Here is a 23,060-nt window from a genome sequence, read left to right as displayed (position 1 = left end):
TTGGTACTATGCAGCCTAAATTTATTTTGTCTGTTACTTTGATTTGTTCTTTGTCGTCCTACCTGGTTATGGCTTTTGTGGATTCGGGTGCTGCCCTGAATCTGATGGATTTGTCGTTTGCCAGGCGCTGTGGTTTTGTCCTGGAGCCTTTGGAATTTCCCATTCCTCTGAGGGGAATTGATGCTACGCCATTGGCTGAGAATAAGCCTCAGTATTGGACGCAAATGACCATGTGCATGACTCTCGTACATCAGGAGGTGATTCGCTTTCTTGTTCTGCATAATTTGCATGATGTTGTCGTTTTGGGTCTGCCATGGCTGCAGGCTCATAATCCAGTTTTAGATTGGAAAGCTATGTCTGTGTCAAGTTGGGGTTGTCAGGGAATTCATGGCGATGCTCCGTTGGTGTCTATTGCTTCTTCCACTCCTTCTGAGGTCCCTGAGTTTTTGTCTGACTACCAGGATGTATTTGATGAGCCCAGGTCCAGTGCCCTGCCCCCTCATAAAGATTGTGACTGTGCTATAAATTTAATTCCTGGTAGTAAATTCCCTAAGGGATGACTTTTTAATCTGTCTATACCAGAGCATGCCGCGATGCGGAGTTATATAAAGGAGTCTTTGGAGAAGGGACATATTCGCCCATCCTCTTCCCCTCTTGGTGCAGGATTTTTTTTTGTGGCCATGAAGGACGGTTCTTTGAGACCTTGCATAGATTATCGTCTTCTGAATAAAATCACAGTCAAATTTCAGTATCCTTTACCACTATTGTCTGATTTGTTTGCTCGGATTAAGGGTGCCAGTTGGTTCACCAAGATAGATCTCCGTGGTGCGTATAACCTTGTGCGCATTAAGCAGGGAGAGGAATGGAAAACAGCATTTAATACGCCTGAAGGCCATTTTGAGTACTTGGTGATGCCTTTTGGACTCTCTAATGCTCCTTCTGTGTTTCAGTCCTTCATGCATGACATCTTCCGAGAATATCTGGATAAATTTATGATTGTTTATCTGGATGACATTTTGGTCTTTTCTGATGATTGGGAGTCCCATGTGAAGCAGGTCAGGATGGTGTTTCAGGTCCTGCGTGCTAATGCTTTATTTGTGAAGGTCTCAAAATGCCTCTTCAGAGTACAGAAGGTCTCCTTTTTGGGTTTTATTTTTTCTCCTTCTACTGTGGAGATGGACCCAGTCAAGGTCCAGGCTATTCATGACTGGACTCAGCCCACGTCTGTTAAGAGTCTTCAGAAGTTCTTGGGTTTTGCTAATTTTTACCGTCGTTTCATCGCTAATTTTTCTAGCGTGGTTAAACCTTTGACGGATTTGACCAAGAAGGGTTCTGATGTTACTAATTGGTCTCCTGCGGCCGTGGAGGCCTTTCGGGAGCTGAAGCACCGGTTTTCTTCAGCTCCAGTCTTATGTCAGCCAGATGTCTCTCTCCCCTTCCAGGTCGAGGTTGATGCTTCTGAGATTGGAGCAGGGGCTGTTTTGTCGCAGAGAAGCTCTGATGGCTCTGTGATGAAGCCATGTGCTTTCTTTTCAAGAAAGTTTTCGCCTGCTGAGCGGAATTATGATGTTGGTAATCGGGAGTTGTTGGCTATGAAGTGGGCATTTGAGGAGTGGCGACATTGGCTCGAAGGAGCTAAACATCGCGTGGTGGTCTTGACTGATCACAAAAATCTGATTTACCTTGAATCTGCCAAGCGCCTGAATCCTAGACAGGCTCGTTGGTTGTTGTTTTTCTCCCGTGTCAACTTCGTGGTCTCATACCTGCCTGGTTCGAAGAACGTGAAAGCTGATGCACTTTCTAGGAGTTTTGTGCCTGACTCTCCGGGAGTTTCTGAGACGGCTGGTATTCTCAGAGAGGGAGTGATTTTGTCTGCCATTTCCCCAGATTTGCGACGAGTGCTGCAGAAATTTCAGGTGGATAGACCTGACCGTTGTCCACCAGAGAGACTGTTTGTCCCGGAGAGATGGACCAGCAGAGTTATTTCCGAGGTTCATTCTTCGGTGTTGGCGGGTCATCCTGGGATTTTTGCTACCAGAGATTTGGTGGCTAGGTCCTTCTGGTGGCCTTCCTTGTCGCGGGATGTGCGTTCCTTTGTGCAGTCTTGTGGGATTTGTGCTCGGGCTAAGCCTTGCTGTTCTCGTGCCAGCGGTTTGCTTTTGCCTTTGCCTGTTCCGAAAAGGCCTTGGACGCACATTGCCATGGATTTTATTTCGGATCTTCCAGTATCTCAGAAAATGTCTGTCATCTGGGTGGTGTGTGATCGTTTTTCCAAGATGGTCCATTTGGTGCCCTTGCCTAAGTTGCCTTCTTCCTCCGATTTGGTTCCTCTATTTTTTCAGAATGTGGTTCGCTTGCACGGCATTCCTGAAAATATTGTGTCTGATAGAGGATCCCAGTTTGTGTCCAGGTTTTGGCGGACTTTTTGTGCTAAGATGGGCATTGATTTGTCTTTTTCGTCGGCCTTCCATCCTCAGACTAATGGCCAAACCGAGCGAACTAATCAGACGTTGGAAACTTATTTGAGATGTTTTGTTTCTGCTGATCAGGATGATTGGGTGACTTTTTTGCCATTGGCCGAGTTTGCCCTTAATAATCGGGCTAGTTCTGCTACTTTGGTTTCGCCTTTTTTCTGCAATTCTGGTTTCCATCCTCGTTTTTCCTCGGGTCAGGTTGAGCCTTCTGACTGTCCTGGGGGGGATTCTGTGGTGGATAGGTTGCAGCAGATTTGGAACCATGTGGTGGACAATTTGAGATTGCCACAGGAGAAGGCTCAGCGCTTTGCCAACCGCCGCCGCGGTGTGGGTCCCCGACTTCGTGTTGGGGATTTGGTGTGGCTGTCTTCTCGGTATGTTCCTATGAAGGTCTCCTCTCCTAAATTCAAGCCTCGCTTCATCGGTCCTTATAAGATTTTGGAAATCCTTAACCCGGTGTCTTTTCATTTGGATCTCCCAGCATCGTTTGCCATTCATAATGTGTTCCATAGGTCTTTGTTGCGGAGGTATGTGGTACCTGTGGTTCCTTCTGTTGAGCCTCCTGCTCCGGTGCTGGTCGAGGGCAAATTGGAGTACGTGGTGGAGAAGATTTTGGATTCTCGTATCTCTAGACGGAGGCTTCAGTATTTGGTTAAGTGGAAGGGCTATGGTCAGGAGGATAATTCCTGGGTTGTCGCCTCTGATGTTCATGCGGCCGATTTGGTTCATGCCTTCCACGCGGCTCATCCTGATCGCCCTGGGGGTCTTGATGAGGGTTCGGTGACCCCTCCTCAAGGGGGGGGTACTGTTGTGAACTCTATTTTTGGGCTCCCTCTAGTGGTCACAAGCGGTACTGTGTAGTTTTGTCTTTCTGCAGGTTGGCAGCATCAGCTGGTTCGTTATCCTTGGTTGGTTTCCTATTTAGCTCACCTGGATACTCAGTTCCTTGCCTGCTCTCAATGTATTCAGTGCTCTTCAGATTCCTTGTGACTACCTTGCTCCCAGTCTCTCCAAGACAAGCTAAGTTTTTGTTTGTTTATTTTTTGATTATCAGCATTCATCATGTTTCTTGTCCAGCTTGCTAAAATGTGATTTCCTCGCTTGCTGGTTGCTCTAGGGGACTGAGTTTCTCCCCCCACACCGTTAGTTGGTGCGGGGGTTCTTGAAATATCAGTGTGGATATTTTGTAAGGGTTTTTTACTGACCGCACAGACCCCTTTTCTATTTTCTGCTATCTAGTATTAGTGGGCCTCATTTGCTGAATCTGCTTTCACCCCTGTGTATGTGCCTTCATCTTACCTCACCGTTATTATTTGTTGGGGGCTTCTATATCTTTGGGGATTATTTCTCTGGAGGCAAGTGAGGTCTTTCTTTCTCTCTAGCGGTAGTTAGTTCCTCAGGCTGGCTCGAGACGTCTAGGATTTTAGACACGTTCACCGGCTAACTTTAGTGTGTTGGATAGGTTCAGATTTGCGGTCAGTCCAGTTTGCCACCTCTCTAGAGCTTGTCCTATGTTTTGTTACTTAGCTGGAGTATTTTGTGATCCTCAACCACTAAGGATCATAACAGCCGGGTAACCAACCTTAGTCTACCCAGTTCCCCCGTGACAGGTGTGGGCAATCCCTTCGTTATGTCATTCTCAATTAAGCAGATACAAGGCCTGGAGTTGATTTGAGGTGTGGTGCTTGCATTTGGAAGGTTTTGATGTGAAGTAAACATGCAGTCAAAGCATCTCTCCATGCAGGTGAAACAAGCCATCCTTAAGCTGCGAAAACAGAAAAAACCCATCTGAGAAATTGCTACAATATTAGGAGTGGCAAAATCTACAGTTTGGTACATCCTGAGAAAGAAAGAAAGCACTGGTGAACTCATCAATGCAAAAAGATCTGGGCGCCCACGGAAGACAACAGTGGTGGATGATAGCAGAATAATCTCCATCGTGAAGAGAAGCCCCTTCACAACAGCCAACCAAGTGAACAACACTCTCTAGGAGGTCGGCGTATCAATATCCAAATCTACCATAAAGAGAAGACTGCATGAAAGTAAATACAGAGGGTTCACTGCACGGTGCAAGCCACTCATAAGCATCAAGAATAAAAAGGCTAGACTGGACTTTGCTAAAAAAAATCTAAAAAAGCCAGCACAGTTCTGGAAGAACATTCTTTGGACAGCTGAAACCAAGATCAACCTCTACCAGAATGATGGAAAGAGAAAAGTATGGCGAAGGCGTGGTACAGCTCATGATCCAAAGCATACCACATCATCTGTAAAACACGGTGGAGGCAGTGTGATGGCTTGGGCATGCATGGCTGCCAGTGGCACTGGGTCACTAGTGTTTATTGATGATGTGACACAGGACAGAAGCAGCCGCATGAATTCTGAGGTATTCAGAGACATACTTTGTGCTCAGATCCAGCCAAATGCAGCCAAACTGATTGGTCGTCGTTTCATACTACAGATGGACAATGACCCAAAACATAAAGCCAAAACAACCCAGGAGTTTATTAAAGCAAAGAAGTGGAATATTCTTGAATGGCCAAGTCAGTTGTTGTGGATTCTGTTTGTGGGCTCCCTCTGGTGGTTACTGCTGGTACTGGGTGACTTTGGTGGGTTGCGGCCTTTGGTTTCCACCTGTCCATCAGAGGCTGGGTGGTTCCTATTTTACCTGGCCTTTCTGTCATTCCCTTGCCGGCTATCAATGTATTCAGATGTGCTCTGTTTGGTTCCTGCCTACCTGCTCCCAGATCTTTCAGGATAAGCTAAGTGCTGATTTTCAGTTGTTGGTTTTTTTGTCCAGCTTGCTTATTATGTCTCTATGCTAGCTGGTAGCTCTAGTGGACTGAGGTTCTCCCCATGTGCCATGAGTTGGCACATGGGTTCTTGTAATCTCAGGATGGTTTTTTTGATTAGGGTTTTTTGCTGACCGCTCAGACCCCTTTTGTATCGTTCTGCTTTCTAGTTTACAGCGGGCCTCAATTTGCTGAACCTATATATATCATCTCTATGTGTGTGCCTTCCTCTCATTTCACCGTCAATACATGTGGGGGGCAACTATACCTTTTGGGGTTCATTCCTCTGGAGGCAAGTGAGGTCTTTATTTTCTCTGCAGTACTAGTTAGCTCTTAGGCTGGTGCGTGGCGTCTAGAACCAACGTAGGCACGCTCCCTGGCTATCTCTAGTTGCGTTTGTCAGGCGTAGGGCAGCGGTCAGCCCAGGTTCCATCACCCTAGAGCTCGTCCGATATTTTGTATTACTTTGCTTGTCCCTTGCTATCCCTAGCCATTGGGATTCATGACAGTATAGCCGGCCCACAAAGTGTTAATTGTTTGGGCTGAAGCAGGAGAAAAAGAAGTGTTTAAGGGAATTTTTTTTTTTTTTTTTTTTTTCCTTCAGAGTTTTGCTGCCTAGCCCTTAATTGCTGTCTAGCTGCTTCTTACCTCCTCTTAACCCTTGAATGGCTCTGATATTAGCTGTTTAACATGGATGTCCAGAGTTTGGCTTCAAGCCTGAGTAATCTCGCGGCAAAAGTTCAAAACATACACGATTTTGTTGTTTACACTTCCATGTCTGAACCTAGAATTCCTATTCCAGAGTTCTTTTCTGGAGATAGATCTACCTTCCTGAATTTCAGGAACAATTGTAAATTGTTTCTTTCTTTAAAATCTCGCTCCTCTGGAGACCCTGCTCAACAGGTTAAGATTGTAATATCTTTCCTGCGGGGCGACCCTCAGAATTGGGCATTTGCATTGGCACCAGGGGATCCTGCATTGCTCAATGTGGATGCGTTTTTTCTGGCATTGGGATTGCTCTATGAGGAACCCAACCTGGAGATTCAGGCTGAAAAGGCTTTATTAGCCCTCTCTCAGGGGCATGATGAAGCGGAAATGTATTGTCAAAGGTTTCGGAAATGGTCGGTGCTTGCTCAGTGGAATGAGTGCGCCCTGGCTGCAAACTTCAGAAATGGTCTTTCCGAGGCCATTAAGGATATTATGGTGGGGTTCCCTACGCTTACAGGTCTGAATGAGTCGATGGCTATGGCCATTCAGATTGATCGGCGTTTACGGGAGCGCAAACCCGTGCACCACTTGGCGGTGTCTTCTGAACAGGCACCTGAGACTATGCAATGTGATAGAATTCAGTCCAGAAGTGAACGGCAAAATTATAGGTGGAAAAATGGATTGTGTTTTTATTGTGGTGATTCAGCTCATGTTATATCAGCATGCTCTAAACGCATAAAAAGGGTTGATAAATCTTTTGCCATTGGTACTCTGCAGCCTAAGTTCATTTTGTCTGTGACTCTGATTTTTTCACTGTCTTCCATTTCCGTCGATGCCTATGTGGATTCAGGCGCTGCCCTGAGTCTTATGGATTGGTCATTTGCTAAACGCTGCGGTTTTAGTCTGGAACCTCTGGAAGTTCCTATCCCTCTGAAGGGAATTGACTCTACACCATTGGCTATGAATAAGCCGCAGTATTGGACACAAGTGACCATGCGCATGACTCCCGTTCATCAGGAGGTGATTCGCTTCCTTGTACTGTATAATTTACATGATGTACTAGTGCTTGGTCTGCCATGGTTACAAACTCATAATCCTGTCCTGGACTGGAAAACAATGTCTGTGTTAAGCTGGGGATGTCAGGGGGTTCATGATGATGCACCTCCGATTTCAATCGCTTAATCTACTCCTTCTGAGATCCCTGCGTTTTTGTCTGACTATAGGGATGTTTTTGAGGAGCCTAAGCTCAATTCGCTCCCTCCTCATAGAGAGTGTGACTGTGCTATAGAATTGATTCCTGGCAGTAAGTTCCCTAAGGGTCGTTTATTTAATCTGTCACTGCCAGAGCATACTGCTATGCGGAATTATATTAAGGAGTCCTTGGAAAAGGGACATATTCGTCCATCTTCGTCCCCTCTGGGAGCAGGTTTTTTTTTCGTGGCCAAAAAAGATGGTTCCCTGAGGCCTTGTATAGATTATCGCCTTCTGAATAAGATTACAGTCAAATATCAGTATCCACTGCCATTATTGACTGATTTGTTTGCTCGCATTAAGGGGGCTAGGTGGTTCACTAAGATAGATCTTCGCGGTGCGTATAATCTGGTGCGGATAAAACAGGGTGACGAGTGGAAAACCGCATTTAATACGCCTGAGGGCCATTTTGAGTATTTGGTAATGCCTTTTGGACTCACCAATGCTCCGTCAGTCTTTCAGTCCTTTATGCACAATATTTTCCGTGAATATCTGGATAAGTTTATGATTGTGTATTTGGATGATATTTTGGTGTTTTCTGATGACTGGGAGTCTCAAGTTTTACAGGTCAGGAAGGTGTTTCAGGTTCTGCGGGCCAATTCTCTGTTTGTGAAGGGCTCAAAGTGTCTCTTCGGAGTCCAGAAGATTTCTTTTTTGGGGTACATTTTTTCTCCTTCTACTATTGAGATGGATCCCGTCAAGGTTCAGGCGATTTGTGACTGGACACAACCTACATCTGTTAAGAGCCTTCAGAAGTTCTTTGGGTTTGCTAATTTTTATCGTCGGTTCATTGCTAATTTTTCCAGTATTGTTAAACCTTTGACTGATTTGACTAAAAAGGGTGCTGATGTTGCTGATTGGTCTCCTGCGGCCGTGGAGGCCTTTCGGGAACTTAAGCGCCGGTTTTCTTCTGCTCCTGTGTTGTGTCAACCAGATGTTTCACTTCCTTTTCAGGTTGAGGTTGATGCTTCCGAGATTGGAGCGGGGGCGGTTTTGTCACAGAGAAGTTCTAATGGCTCGGTGATGAAGCCATGTGCATTCTTCTCTAGAAAATTCTCGCCCGCCGAGCGCAATTATGATGTGGGTAATCGGGAGCTTTTGGCCATGAAGTGGGCATTTGAGGAGTGGCGTCATTGGCTTGAGGGTGCTAAACATCGTGTGGTGGTCTTGACTGATCACAAGAATCTCATTTACCTTGAGTCTGCCAGGCGTTTGAATCCTAGACAGGCTCGTTGGTCGTTGTTTTTTTCTCGTTTCAATTTCGTGGTTTCATACCTGCCAGGTTCTAAGAATGTGAAGGCAGATGCTCTTTCCAGGAGTTTTGTGCCTGACTCTCCTGGAGACTCTGGGCCTACTGGTATCCTTAGGGATGGGGTAATATTGTCCGCCGTATCCCCAGACTTGCGACGTGCATTGCAGGAGTTTCAGGTGGATAAACCGGATCGTTGTCCGCCAGAAAGACTGTTTGTTCCGGATGATTGGACCAGTAGAGTCATCTCCGAGGTCCATTCTTCTGTGCTGGCTGGTCATCCTGGAATATTTGGTACTAGAGACTTGGTGGCCAGGTCTTTTTGGTGGCCTTCCTTGTCTAGGGATGTGCGTACCTTTGTGCAGTCTTGTGAAGTGTGTGCTCGAGCTAAGCCTTGCTGTTCTCGGGCCAGTGGGTTGTTGTTATCCTTGCCCATCCCGAAGAGGCCTTGGACGCACATTTCCATGGATTTTATTTCTGATCTCCCGGTTTCACAGAAAATGTCCGTTATCTGGGTTGTGTGTGACCGCTTTTCTAAGATGGTTCATTTGGTGCCCTTGCCTAAGTTGCCTTCCTCCTCTGAGTTGGTCCCTTTATTTTTTCAGAACGTGGTTCGTTTGCATGGGATTCCGGAGAATATCGTTTCTGACAGGGGATCCCAGTTTGTGTCTAGATTTTGGCGGACGTTTTGTGCCAAGATGGGCATTGATTTGTCTTTCTCGTCTGCATTCCATCCTCAGACGAATGGCCAGATGGAGCGAACTAATCAGACCTTGGAAACTTATTTGAGGTGTTTTGTTTCTGCTGATCAAGATGACTGGGTTGCTTTTTTGCCACTGGCCGAATTTGCTCTTAATAATCGGGCTAGTTCTGCCACGTTGGTCTCTCCTTTTTTTTGTAATTCGGGGTTTCATCCTCGTTTTTCCTCTGGTCAGGTGGAGTCTTCGGATTGTCCTGGAGTGGACGTGGTGGTGGACAGGCTACATCAGATTTGGAATCAGGTGGTGGACAATTTGAAGTTATCTCAGGAGAAGACTCAGCAGTTTGCTAATCGCCGTCGCCGCGTGGGTCCCCGACTTCTTGTTGGGGATTTGGTGTGGTTGTCTTCTCGTTTTGTCCCTATGAAGGTCTCTTCTCCTAAGTTCAAGCCTCGGTTCATCGGTCCTTATAGGATCTCGGAGATTCTTAACCCTGTATCTTTTCGTTTGGATCTCCCAGCATCGTTTGCTATTCATAATGTGTTCCATCGGTCGTTGTTGCGGAGGTATGAGGTGCCCGTTGTTCCTTCGGTTGAGCCTCCTGCTCCGGTGCTGGTGGAGGGAGAATTGGAGTATGTTGTTGAGAAGATCTTGGATTCTCGTGTTTCCAGACGCAAACTCCAGTATTTGGTTAAGTGGAAGGGTTATGGTCAGGAGGATAATTCCTGGGTGGTCGCCTCCGATGTTCATGCGACTGATTTGGTCCGCGCCTTCCATAGAGCTCACCCTGATCGCCCTGGGGGTTCTCGTGAGGGTTCGGTGACCCCTCCTCAAGGGGGGGGTACTGTTGTGGATTCTGTTTGTGGGCTCCCTCTGGTGGTTACTGCTGGTACTGGGTGACTTTGGTGGGTTGCGACCTTTGGTTTCCACCTGTCCATCAGAGGCTGGGTGGTTCCTATTTTACCTGGCCTTTCTGTCATTCCCTTGCCGGCTATCAATGTATTCAGATGTGCTCTGTTTGGTTCCTGCCTACCTGCTCCCAGATCTTTCAGGATAAGCTAAGTGCTGATTTTCAGTTGTTGGTTTTTTTGTCCAGCTTGCTTATTATGTCTCTATGCTAGCTGGTAGCTCTAGTGGACTGAGGTTCTCCCCATGTGCCATGAGTTGGCACATGGGTTCTTGTAATCTCAGGATGGTTTTTTTGATTAGGGTTTTTTGCTGACCGCTCAGACCCCTTTTGTATCGTTCTGCTTTCTAGTTTACAGCGGGCCTCAATTTGCTGAACCTATATATATCATCTCTATGTGTGTGCCTTCCTCTCATTTCACCGTCAATACATGTGGGGGGCAACTATACCTTTTGGGGTTCATTCCTCTGGAGGCAAGTGAGGTCTTTATTTTCTCTGCAGTACTAGTTAGCTCTTAGGCTGGTGCGTGGCGTCTAGAACCAACGTAGGCACGCTCCCTGGCTATCTCTAGTTGCGTTTGTCAGGCGTAGGGCAGCAGTCAGCCCAGGTTCCATCACCCTAGAGCTCGTCCGATATTTTGTATTACTTTGCTTGTCCCTTGCTATCCCTAGCCATTGGGATTCATGACAGTCAGTCACCTGATCTCAACCCAAGTGAGCATGCATTTCACTTGTTAAAGACTAAACTTCAGACAGAAAGGCCCACAAACAAACAGCAACTGAAAACCACCGCAGTGAAGGCCTGGCAGAGCATCAAAAAGGAGGAAACAGCGTCTGGTGATGTCCATGAGTTCAAGACTTCAGGCAGTCATTGCCAACAAAGGGTTTTCAACCAAGTAGTAAAAATGAACATTTTATTTAAAATTATTGAATCTGTCCAATTACTTTTGGTCCCTTTAAAAACAGGGTGGCACATGTTAAAGATCTGAAACTCCTAAACCCTTCATCCAATTTTAATGTGGATACCCTCAAATGAAAGCTGAAAGTCTGAACTTCAACTGAATCTGAATTGTTTTGTTTAAAATTCATTGTGGTAATGTCTATAACCAAAATTAGAAAAATGTTGTCTCTATCCAAATATATATATGGACCTAACTGTATATGTTTCAAAATTAAATGCCTAAATTTCCTGAAAAAGAGGGTGGGTGGGTGGCTCAATGATATCCCCACCAGAATGACCCCCCTTTTCCCACACTTTTCTTTTTATACCTCCCTTTTACTGTCCCCTCCCACTTATTCATGTTCCAATCCCATAGCCCCCACTCAAGCTTTATTTCCCTCTCTTGGCCCAATCAGTCACGTGGGCCTCTGCCTACAAGTACGGCTCTGACCCCTTCTTGATCCTTTGTTTTCACAGGATCTCAACTGTTGCTAATGGTTTTTTTCGGCATTGGCTTATCTCCCTATTGACAACGCATGCTTGATTGGCTAAGCGGAGCGTCCATGTTTATCAGGGAGCCATGAGAAATCACTGTTGGCTGGCATCGATCTGAGGTTCATGGCAACATTACCATTCTGATCACATATGTTAGGCAGAGGAATCAGTTCTCTGTAAACAGTCTAGTTGGTAAGCATGTATATGTAGTATCTAACACTCCTGCAGGCAGAACTGACAGCTCTGAAAGATAATATGAATTTATTCTATATATATATTTGAACAACATACCACACGCATTCTTGCTAATTAGGGAAATTATTTGTTGGTTTAGCAGCTAGTTAAAGCCAAATACCTTCTAACCAATTCCCTAGTTTATATCTAATCAAGATCTGATTTTTTTCTAAACGGCTTGTTTATGCCATATAAGCAGTCTGGTAGCAAATATCAATGTGGTCGACACTTCATTCACTGCTTTCATCTTGTGCAGGAGTGACTACCTTAGAGAATGAAAATCCTTGAGTGAGTGGGTGGTTGTTCTCATCAGTAGCTTGCACCTGTGCTGCTCCAGCCTTTATCAGTGGGGGCCTGCTGCACCCTGCTAGTGCATTTGTCATTTGACAAGGTTTTGGTAAGTCTGCTTTTCATGATTTTTTTTGAGTTTCTCTATGTAAACTGTTTTTGATATTAGAGTAGGACTCGCAAGTTAATGAGGACCCTTGACGTTGGGTTGCGAGCTTATCCATTTTGACCAAAATAGTAACCAATACCTTATTTAATGTATTATATGCATTAATTAATTTTTTCATCTTTTTATTGCACTTTTTATCATTATTTGCAGGGTGCCGCAGGGCCCCTTTATGCTGGCTTGGTTTTTGTGTGGTGCATTTATATATAGTGCTGGACGGCCCGCCTGCTAATACTATGGGCGTGATAAATAGGTTGTCCAGACACTGTGCATCACCTCTATCTGTGTGAATAGTGTCTTATGCAAGCCTTACCTGTGTGCATTTTTGCTACTAGGCAGCCAACCCTTCTATTATTTGGGTGAGTGGGTGGTTGTTCTCATCAGTGGCTTGCACCTGTGCTGCTCCAGCCTTTATCAGTGGCTTTTCATGATGTGTTCATCTGGCACTATAAACCTGTGCCTAGGATACATCATAGGGAACAATACAGTATCCATGAACAGAACATGTGTTAAGTTGGTACTTGTCCAGTGAAGACATATCACACCTCTATGTCCCTAAACACAAATCACATTTGCAATGGCAGCCAATTAGGTAAATTATCATTGATCGTACCTTCACTTAATTGTATCTATTTGTCTTGCTACAAAAAATGTACAATTTTGAGGAATTCAACCTTCTATTATTTCCAAGTAATGTGATTTTTAGATTTTGCATCAATACAGTAAAAGTACCATGAGGTACATGAACCGCATTGCTGAAAATCTAGTCATTGGCTACACTAGGTTCCAAAAACAGAGTTTTTTCACTGCGGAAGAGTAGATTTGATCAATAGAGACTTTGATGCTTGGAATTCGTAAATGTGCAATTATTAAAAAAAAGAATATTATACAATGATAAATGAAGAACAGGTTTCTTTGTGTACAGGAATCCATAGGTTCATAAACCTCCAAGGAAGCTTAATGATAATATACCAGCTCCAACAACGTTTTGAAGTGTGGGCAGAGATCAAGTGGGATTGGTCGTGGTCAAGAGCACCAAACAAACTCAACATAACTTATATCACAAAAGTGTTATAAATTATGACAACCATATATGCCAGCACCTTCTCTGATGTACATGTCTGGTGGTGGTAGATGACAAGTGAAGATGTGCCTTTTGATAAATATGGTACATCTAACTCTAGGGTTCCTTTTATTATGACCGGTGTACAAAATATCAGTCTTGATGAATCGGGCCTTAGTTTCTTATCATTCAAATCTTCCCATATCGGATAAGAAAAATGAGGAAGGGTAGAGGAATGCAAAATGGAAAATAGAGAGATAGGCCACAACTCAATGTCGGCTGAAGCCACTGATCTTGGCAGGATCAGACATCCACCTGATATGTATAGGTCCTCCCAACTCTCCCCCAATACATGATTTTCAGGGGATCAGCCACTTTGAATTTAAATGCAGCTCCTTTTGACTATGCTGGAGATAAACATTTCCAGAGCTGTGTCATTGTGGCGTACTTTCAGTACCTGTTACAGGCTAAGCCGAGCATGCATGTGTGTGGGGGCTGAATAAAGAGCGTTCAACCAACACGTATCTAATATGTGCAGTCATGTCATGTCTGAAAGTGGGCACCCTTGAAATTGTTCCAGAAAATGCAATATTTCACACAGAAAATTATTGCAATTACACATGTTTTCTTAAACACATGATTATTTCGTCTGCATGTATTGGAACTACACAAAAAAATGAGAAAAAAATGCAAATTTCACACAAAACTCCAAAAATGGGAGGACAAAATTGTTGGCACCCTCAACTTAATATTTGATTGCACATCCTTTTGAATAAATAACTACAATCAATTGCTTCCTATAACCATCAATAAGCTTCTTTCACCTCTCAACTGGAATTTTAGCCCACTGTTCTTTTGCAAACTGCTCCAGATCTCTCATATTTGAAGGATGCCTTCTCCCAACAGCAATTTTAAGATCTTTGTACAGGTGTTCAATGGGATTTAGATCCAGACTCATTGCTCATTACTTCAGAACTTTCCAGCGCTTTGTTTTCATCCATTTCTTGGTGCTTCATGAAGTATGTTTGGCATCAATGTCCTACTTGAAGACCCATGACCTAAAACGCAAATCAAGCTTTCTGACACTAGGTACTACATTGCAACCCAAAATTCTTTGATAATCTTCAGATTTCATGATGACTTGCACACAGTTAAAGCACCCAGTGCCATAGGCAACAGAACAACCCCAAAACATATTACTGTGTTCTTTTCTTTGTAGACCTAATTTCATTTTCATTAAACAGTGGAATGAAGTGTTTAACTAAAAAGCTCTCTCTTGGTCTCATCTGTTCATAAGACGCTTTCTCAGCAGGATTTTGGCTTACTCACGTACATTTTGGCAAACTGCAGACTATTTTTTTATGTCTCTCTGTGAGCAGTGGGGTCCTCCTGCGTCTCCTGCCATAGCGTTTCGTTTAATTCAAATGCCGACGCATTATTCTCCCTGACACTGATGCCCCCTGAGCCTGCAGAACAGCTTGATTTTCTTTGGAACTTGATTGGGGCTGCTTATCCACCATTCAGACTATCCTGTGTTGCAACCCTTTATCAGTTTTTCTCTGCCGTCCACTCCCAGGGAGATTAGCTGCCATGCCATGCCATGGGTTGAAGTTGTCTTCTTTATGTATCGCACAGTGGACAAAGGAATATCAAGATCTCTGCAGATGGACTTGTAACCTTGATATTGTTCATATTTTTCAACTCTTTTAGTTCTCGATTCCTCAGACAGTTCTCTTCTCATCTTTCTGTTCTCCATGCTTAGTGTAAGGCCGGGATCACACATACGCGAGATACGGCCGAGTCTCACAGGTGAAAACCTAGCTCTGGCGCCGGCACTCTGGATCGGAGCATGCAGCTCCATGTATTGCTGTGCGGCTGCACGCTCCGCTGCCGGAGCTGGGTTTTCAACTGCCGGACTCTGCCATATCTCGCGTATGTGTGATCCCGGCCTAACACACAGACACGCAATGCAAAGAACGAGCCAATTCTCCCCCTTTTATCTGGTTTCAGGTGTGATTTTCATATTGACCACACCTTTTACTTGCCACAGGTGAGTTTGAATGACCATCACATGCTTGAAACAAAGTTGTTTACCCACAGTTTTGGAAAAGTGGCAACAATTTTTTCTGGTCCATTTTTGGGGATTTGAGGGAAGTTATGTCCAATTTGCCTTTGTTTCTCTGCTTTTTTTGTTGGGGGGGGGAGTAAAATAATCATATGTATAACAAAATATGTGTAATTGCAATAATTTTCTGGGAGAAATACTTCATTTTCTGGAACAATTTCAAGGGTGCCAACACTTTCAGCCATGACTGTATGACCACTTTTGCTATAAAGTAATGATATGCCTTTTCTAAGCAATGCACACAGAAGAGAAAGAATGCTGTGACCACTGTGCAAACATTTATCTGTCTAGAATTTGGATTCCTTGCATTTAAAGGGAAGCTACCATCAGAAAATTATCTAGTTATAAAGTCTAGTATTTGTGTTAAATTTGTTTTTTTGGAATTTTTTTTTAAATATCACAATCTGTACCCCTTCATGACATGCGCCGAACATGTACAGCGCATGTCGTGTCCCTCCCTTTGATGTGGGCTCCGGTGCTGAGCCCACATCTTTCCCAGCACATGTCAGCTGTTTTGAACACATCCGGAATCACTGCGCGTACAACAGGGGGGGAGATGCTTTGGGCAGAGCAGGGTATCTGCTGTGTCCAAAGCGCAGAGCTTCCGGACCGTGGAAACATACCCTTAGGCCGGGATCACACATGCGAGAAATATGGCCGAGTCTGATATGTTAATACCCGGCATTGCCGCATTCACTCAGGAGTGGAGTGTTCGTCCGCATAGCCATACATGCAGCTGCACGCTCTGCTCCTGAGTAATGGCGGCAATGCTAGGTATTAACATGCGAGACTTGGCCGTATTTCTCACATGTGTGATCCCGGCCGTAGAGGGGCAATACACGGTATTAAAAAATGCGGTATGTGAATTTTTGATTGGGGTCATTTGAACATTTGGGGTTGTCATTATGATTTATAAAGAGAAAACGCAGTCGTTTGACAATAAATGGCTTCACCCAACCACTAACCATGAGTGGAGAAAAAGTTTTAGTGTTTTCATTCATATTCTCTGAAAAAAGGCCAAAAAAGTAAACATTTTGCTGGGGTATGTAAACTTTTGAGCACAACTGTAAATATATCCTTTATTGGATTGCATAATAAATAGATTAAAAACACTTAAAAGGAGGGACCAATAACTGAGCTGGCATGGTATAACATGAAGGAAGTGTTAACAGCTAGCATGAATGTAAAAGTTATCCATTTAGGAAATAAATAACTCAGCTACTGAGAGAACGCAATAATCACAGTCACAGAATAATGGAATCAAGTTAGAGCCATTTGCAAGACACAGATAGCCATCCCTTGGGTAGATAAATGGACCATACGTTTCGCTTAGGCTTCGTCTTCGCCCCAGTTGCAGTAGGATGTGAAACGCTCCTCAAGAAGCATTTGGTGACACATGACTGACTGTATGACTTACTAGGTGACAGGTTAACGTATTTAATACTGATTATTGAATATATGGGACAGAGCTCGGGGATCATGGGTGATCAGCCTAAATATGTTTTATATTTCATGCATTAGGCATTTTATTTTAAACATTTGGAGACATAGGACAGAGACTATAAGTCTTACTGATGTATGACTTTCCTGTGTTGATTTATTCCGCACTGTGAGTCTGCTATTTGTTATGTTTGCATGGGGTGTGATGTCTCTCAGACTATTTGAACACGTATTATGTGCTTAGTTATCTTTCATATTTAATGGGTGAATCAGTGCTCTAAATTACACTATTTTGTTTAATATTTTGGATTATATTTTTAAGCATTAGTCACTTTATTAATGCCATATAATATACTTCCCCAGGTGTATCCCCATATGTACCTGTGAGTGAACGTGCTCGGATAAGGTAAGCAAGTGACATCGGCGTGCTCGAAAAATATGTTCGAGTCCCCACGGCTGCATGTCTCACAGCTGTTCGACAGCTAAAACACATGCAGGGATTGTCTAACAGGTTGTGTTTTAGCACTCGAGCATGCTTGGATAATGACTTATCTGAGCATGTTCATCACTAATAATAAAATGGTTTATTGCATTTGTATATGAGTTTAAAGGGCCTTTTGGTTTTTTGGATCGACAGTATATGTGACTCCTTATTGGGCCATATTAGCTATTTCTGCTTCGGTTCTTGACTGATACTGCTAAATGTGTAGCATGCACATTGTGACCAGACATCAGTATACCATGTGGACAATGCAAGTATTCTATTCTAGCAGCTAATTTTAGAAAATTTGTTACAATAATAGAATATCAAAATTTTAGTCTGAGTCCAACATGTAATAAACCATACAACAAATAATTCCTCAGTATTTTGTTGTGATGCGTTCCGCACACTTCTTTTACTATTAAAGTGGCTATATGAAAGATTGAGGCCGAACATATGTGGAATAAGTCTGTGAATGTTACAATTCCCTTCTGGATTGAAGCTCTCTGCTGGACATTTAACATGTGCCAATTCTCTAATTCAAGCAAAATGCTGCTTGCTGTCTTGCTTCAAAGGGATATATACGTTTCTGACATCGGTGGCTCTCACCCCCAAGTGCTCTGGATTTCAAACTGTCACACATAACCACTGGAATCAAACCAGGCTCTTACATTTTAAGTGCTGTCCTTCTTTTGACTTTCCATCTGGGGAGTATTTTAGGGTCCTTTCCGCTTGGAAAATTCTTGGTCATTGGACTTAGTCTCATCTGATTTGAAAGGTAAGAAGCAATATGCCAGATTCAGGAGGAACATATGGAACATGCTAAATAATGTTGTGATTATTGAGCATAATAATTATACTAAAGGTGCGTATATACTGCAGTTATCGTGAACGAGCGCTCCTAGGAATACTCTTTTCCTGATAATCGTGATGTCTAACCAGGTTGTCGATGAACCAATGAATAAGCGAAACGCTCCTTAATCAAGCATAATGATCTTTTACTTTGCTTAAAAGATCATCGGTTTAGGCAGCACCTTGCCTTTTGTAAACAGGACATGTGCTGCCGAGAACAATGAAAGACTATGCCCACTGAACGATCTATTACTGATCGTTCCTATTAAATGTGGTCTGCCACTCTGAAAATTCTAATAAACAGCTGCTGATTGGCAAATGTGTAGCAAATGGTAGTTATTTAAGGCTGACTGTGTAAATCCACTTTCGGGCTCATGCAGACAGGCGTATAAATCGGACGTGATTTTTAATTAGAAAGCACACTGACCCATGTTGTTCAATAGGGCTGTTCAGATGAACAATTTTTCTCTTGGTCGATGTAAAAAAAAATTCACGCCATGCACTACTTTCATGCGAGTCTTGGATAAGATTTGCATATTCAAGTCTATGGGTGTGGGAAAAAATCAGATACACCCTTCGAGTGACATCCAATTTTTACTGATAGATTTTTATTATACTTGTGAGGTTGGAGATGAGTGGGTTAAAAGCTGTGCTGCCAAATGTCCAGAGATGAGCAGGAGACAGGAATGGTAGAAATGTGGTCTATTAGTCAACGCGTTTCAAAGTGACCAACTACTTCATCAGGACACACCACAGCGATCAGTACAGTGTCACTTCGAAACACGTTGACTAATAAACCACATTTCTACCATTCTGGTCTTCTGCTCATCTCTGGACCTTTGGCAGCACAGATTTTACTCACAAGTTTCTCCACATAGTGGACCTTCAGAAGCCTTTTTCTAAGCTTTTATATGGGTTGTGACTTTTACAACCTTTCGGTCTCTCTGTTTCCTCTCGAATAAGACTCTATTGCGCTTATAGTATTTCCAGTTTTTCCTTTTGCTAGATTTTTATCATAAACCTAGGAAATTGTATGTGTATGTGATTGTGCACATGTTATAATGTAGTTGTTTGAAAACAGATTGCACATGGACGCCACACAGATGTCACAGAGACATAAAAAACGGGCACATGGATAAGATGGAGCACCCCTACGTTAAGGGCAATGGGGTACTCGGTACCGGGTCTATCTCTCTCGGTTCTGGAGATATCACGGTGGCCCGATCCGGTCCGTGGCCCTTCTGAGGGGCGTCCAATTAAAGGTGTAGTTGTTTGTACGATGTTCGTGACGCCACCTGTGGTATTCGGTCAGGGTGACCGACGCTGCTAGGGGTCCGCTGGTGTGATGGAATGGCAGCTAGATGGTGTACCTTCCCACAGGTGAAGTATGTCCCCAGGGCTTCCCTGCTGTATAGGTGGTGATGGTGGATGTCGCAAGGTGCAATGAATAACGAGAACACAAAGGTTGCAGTCTCTTTACCTTTTACTGAAGACTTCAGAGTCCACAGTCCAGAGTACTGTTCACAGGGCACACCGAGTCTGGCCAGTCCGAAGGCACATCCAGAGTTCCCTTATCCAGGTGGAAATCAGTAGCCTTCCTACTAGCGCCTGTGTGTTGTAGTACCTCCCTGCTGAGCACCACGGGATAGTCCTCACAATTTTCGCAGATATTTCTGATGTTCTCTCTCTCTCTGTCCCCCAGATGATATCAATAGGACAACCCGTATGACAGGGTAGGCCTGGAGCTATTTTATAGGGACCCTAGAGATGCCCCTCTCCCACAATTTGCCTTTGTGTCTTCATAGGTATTAAAGTCGGGCAGCCAACTTGGAATCAACTGTCCTGCCGGTCTCTGAAGTAATGCGTAAAGCCTATTACTCCCTCGGTGTTCCGGCCACCGGCTACGCGCCTCAGAAGGAGGCTGCCGATCTTGGGGCAGAACTCCTCCCGGTATTATCTCCTTGTGCTGTGACTTCGTTTCTCACTCTCCCCAATATACTTTGCTTCGTGTCCTTTCTTAGGATGCTGCCGCAATGGGGTGCAGGCGCAGCTCCGTAACGTTCTATCTCGTGCTTGGCCTCTGTCAGGATGCCACCCCTGACAGGGACCCTCTGTCTGCAGCTCAGATGTTCCTCCGTCTCCCCCTGTCTGCCTGACAGGTCCTCTCTGGGTCAAACCCAGGTAGCTTCTGACTAACTTCCTATCCAACCCACCAGTTTTACCCGTGTGTGAGGAGTGGCCTGGTAGATAGAACCTTTGCTCCCCCTGGTGGACTGGAGTGTGAAGTGTAGTGTGTGACTGTGATACCTGGTCAGGTGAACTCCTTTGGTACCATCAGATGTAATATCACTCCCCCTAGTGGAAGAGCAACATTACTGCAACAACCAGGACTCTGGGGCACTGCACTCCCCCCCTTTAAATCCAGTACTCCCGGACTGGGAAAAGAAGAACAACAATACATGTTAGCAAAAGACATACAACATTTTTGGAATGCTGTAAACAAGTAAATATAACAATGCTTCCCTTTATGGGAGGTGAGGACACTTGAACGTTGCAAACAAAAACATATTTACATTGTGCAAAAGCAAATTGGAAACAGTTATTATCTATCTATGGAACCAATTACCGTACAGGTATTCTATCTATTAAATACTAATTACAAGGACCCTCGGAGGGTGTATTATAAAACGTCTTTCACTTTCACGTGTGCAGGACTATCTGTCTACCCCTACGGGCCTACTGCATTTCTCTTCTCAAGAGCTCAGCATTGTATTCTCAACATTATCACTATTTAACCTTTTAGCTACATACTATCACTATGTAAAACATTATTACTATCTATCTATTTAAGGCAACATTACCATGCTTTGGCTAAGTGCAACAAGTAAACATTCCCTTTAAGAGGAAATCTCAAGTCTCTTCTGAGGTAGTGCAAACAATCAACAAGTCAGTTATTAACTTTCAAGCAAGAACTTTCACGCTGTAATCAGGAACAGTCTCTTCAAAAAGCTCTTCTTTGTAAAACCAGTAGAGAGCACCTTTAAGAAGGTGCAAACTATGTACAGCAACAGTTTGTGAACCATTCACCATCCATGATTCGGAAGTCTTTTAGAAAAAGTAGAAAAACTTAACTTGAAACAATAGGGATCCCGGGTAAACTAAGGGACCCCTTTAAGAAGAATAACCCTAGATGGGTTTTAGCAGTAGAAAACAGGAAAACAAACAGTTTTAAACAAACTATGTACATTGTTCGGTTCTCCGAGGTTTATTGATGTTCTGTGGGGAGTAGTATTTCCCAAGGCACCAGTCGGTATCGCACAATTCCTGGCTTGGGAAAGTGAGTATCTGGATCCTCGTCTGGTCCCAAGTAGATGTCATGGCTTTGCTGTTCATGTATCGTCAAGTCATTAGCTGCTATCAGTGTCTGGGTAGCCTGGGTAACGGCAGTGTTGGTCCTGGTCATGGGTCCAACGGTGGTAGTCACCCTCACAGTAGTGGTGGGGTTAATCTGAGGGGCTGCCGGTGGTTCAGCTGTGGTAGTGGCTGGGGTTGTCTTCTTGACACTAGGTGGCACTGTTAGTGGCGCGCAACTCTTTACATTCTGGGCGTACCATACATCATCCCCCCAGTAACGGATGTAAGTCACCGAGTCTCCGGGGTACAAACTACGGCCCGGATGCCCTCTTCCCAGGTGGGATTCCACTTCACTTCCGTCGACCCGAATCTTCGGTACCACCTCGGGTTCCTGAATGAACCCTCTCCCTCTTTGGAGATGAAAAGTCACCACTATCCCATATCTCACTGGGAGTCTGTCGTCCTGCTGGGCTTCAGCGTCCAATGCATCACACTGGGCTTTCTGTCTATTCCTCTCCTGCCATTGCGACACTAGACATTGTTTATATTCTTCCCAGGTGAGGACGGCAACGTAGGACCATGCACCCCACTCCTCGTGTCGTCCCAGCGAAAGATCACTCCCTCCTGGCTCAAATCCACTGGTGTGCCCTCAGTCGCTAGGTATAGGGGTGGTGCTCTGATAGTGGCTCGGCGAATCGCTGGGGCTGGCGCAGCGACCGGTGGTTGGTCACAGTCTGGGCAGGGAACGGTCACTGGAGCCGGATCGGTCGGTGGGGCAGGGGCGTTTTCGGTACCTGCGTCTGATGTGGTTCCACCGATGACGATCCGCTCCGCTGATGAGGACGCTGGAATCGGCTGCTGCCCGGATCGTGGCTCTTCCAATGTGACCTTCTTGCACAACTCCGACTTCCATTTCCTCGCTGCTGTCGGCTCCGCGCCCTGGAGTGGGGGACTCGGCTCCTCCACCGGCGGATCCAAGGAGTCCGGATCCTCCAACAGCGGCAAGTTCGGGTCCGTCTCCGGTCGACTGAGATGGTCCTGGGTCACTTCGCCGTCGTTCAGGTACCCGCTGGTCGCCATCTATGCTCCGGGGTCGTCGATAGCACACACATGCTGCTCCTCCATTTTCTCGGGGTGGAGCTCCTTCTTGCTCAGGTTCCCGCCGTTGCAAATCAGGGGGCGGTTCTCCTCTACTTCTGGGCACGTCGTCCTCTTGCAACAGTAGTCGGAGGGGGTGGTCGTCGCTCTTGGCGCCGCTTTGGTAGTCTCCTCCCATGGCACACCCTTCTTCTTCTCCTGTGCTCCTCGTGGCGCTATAATGGTGGCAATTTTGGTGGTAAATAGCAATACACAGTCTTTGCAATAAATCACAGTTCCAATACAGTTCTGACACAGTTCTTAGACACACATGACCTGATTTTCAGGCTTAAGTAGATCCTGTTCGTGACGCCAAAAAGATGGAGCGCCGCCACGTTAAGGGCAATGGGGTACTCGGTACTGGGTCTATCTCACTCAGTTCTGGGGATGTCACGGTGGCCCGACCCGGT

The sequence above is a fragment of the Ranitomeya variabilis genome, chromosome 1 (assembly GCF_051348905.1).
Source record: "Ranitomeya variabilis isolate aRanVar5 chromosome 1, aRanVar5.hap1, whole genome shotgun sequence".
NCBI classification, from domain to species: domain Eukaryota; kingdom Metazoa; phylum Chordata; class Amphibia; order Anura; family Dendrobatidae; genus Ranitomeya; species Ranitomeya variabilis.
This window is presented reverse-complemented; position numbering follows the sequence as displayed.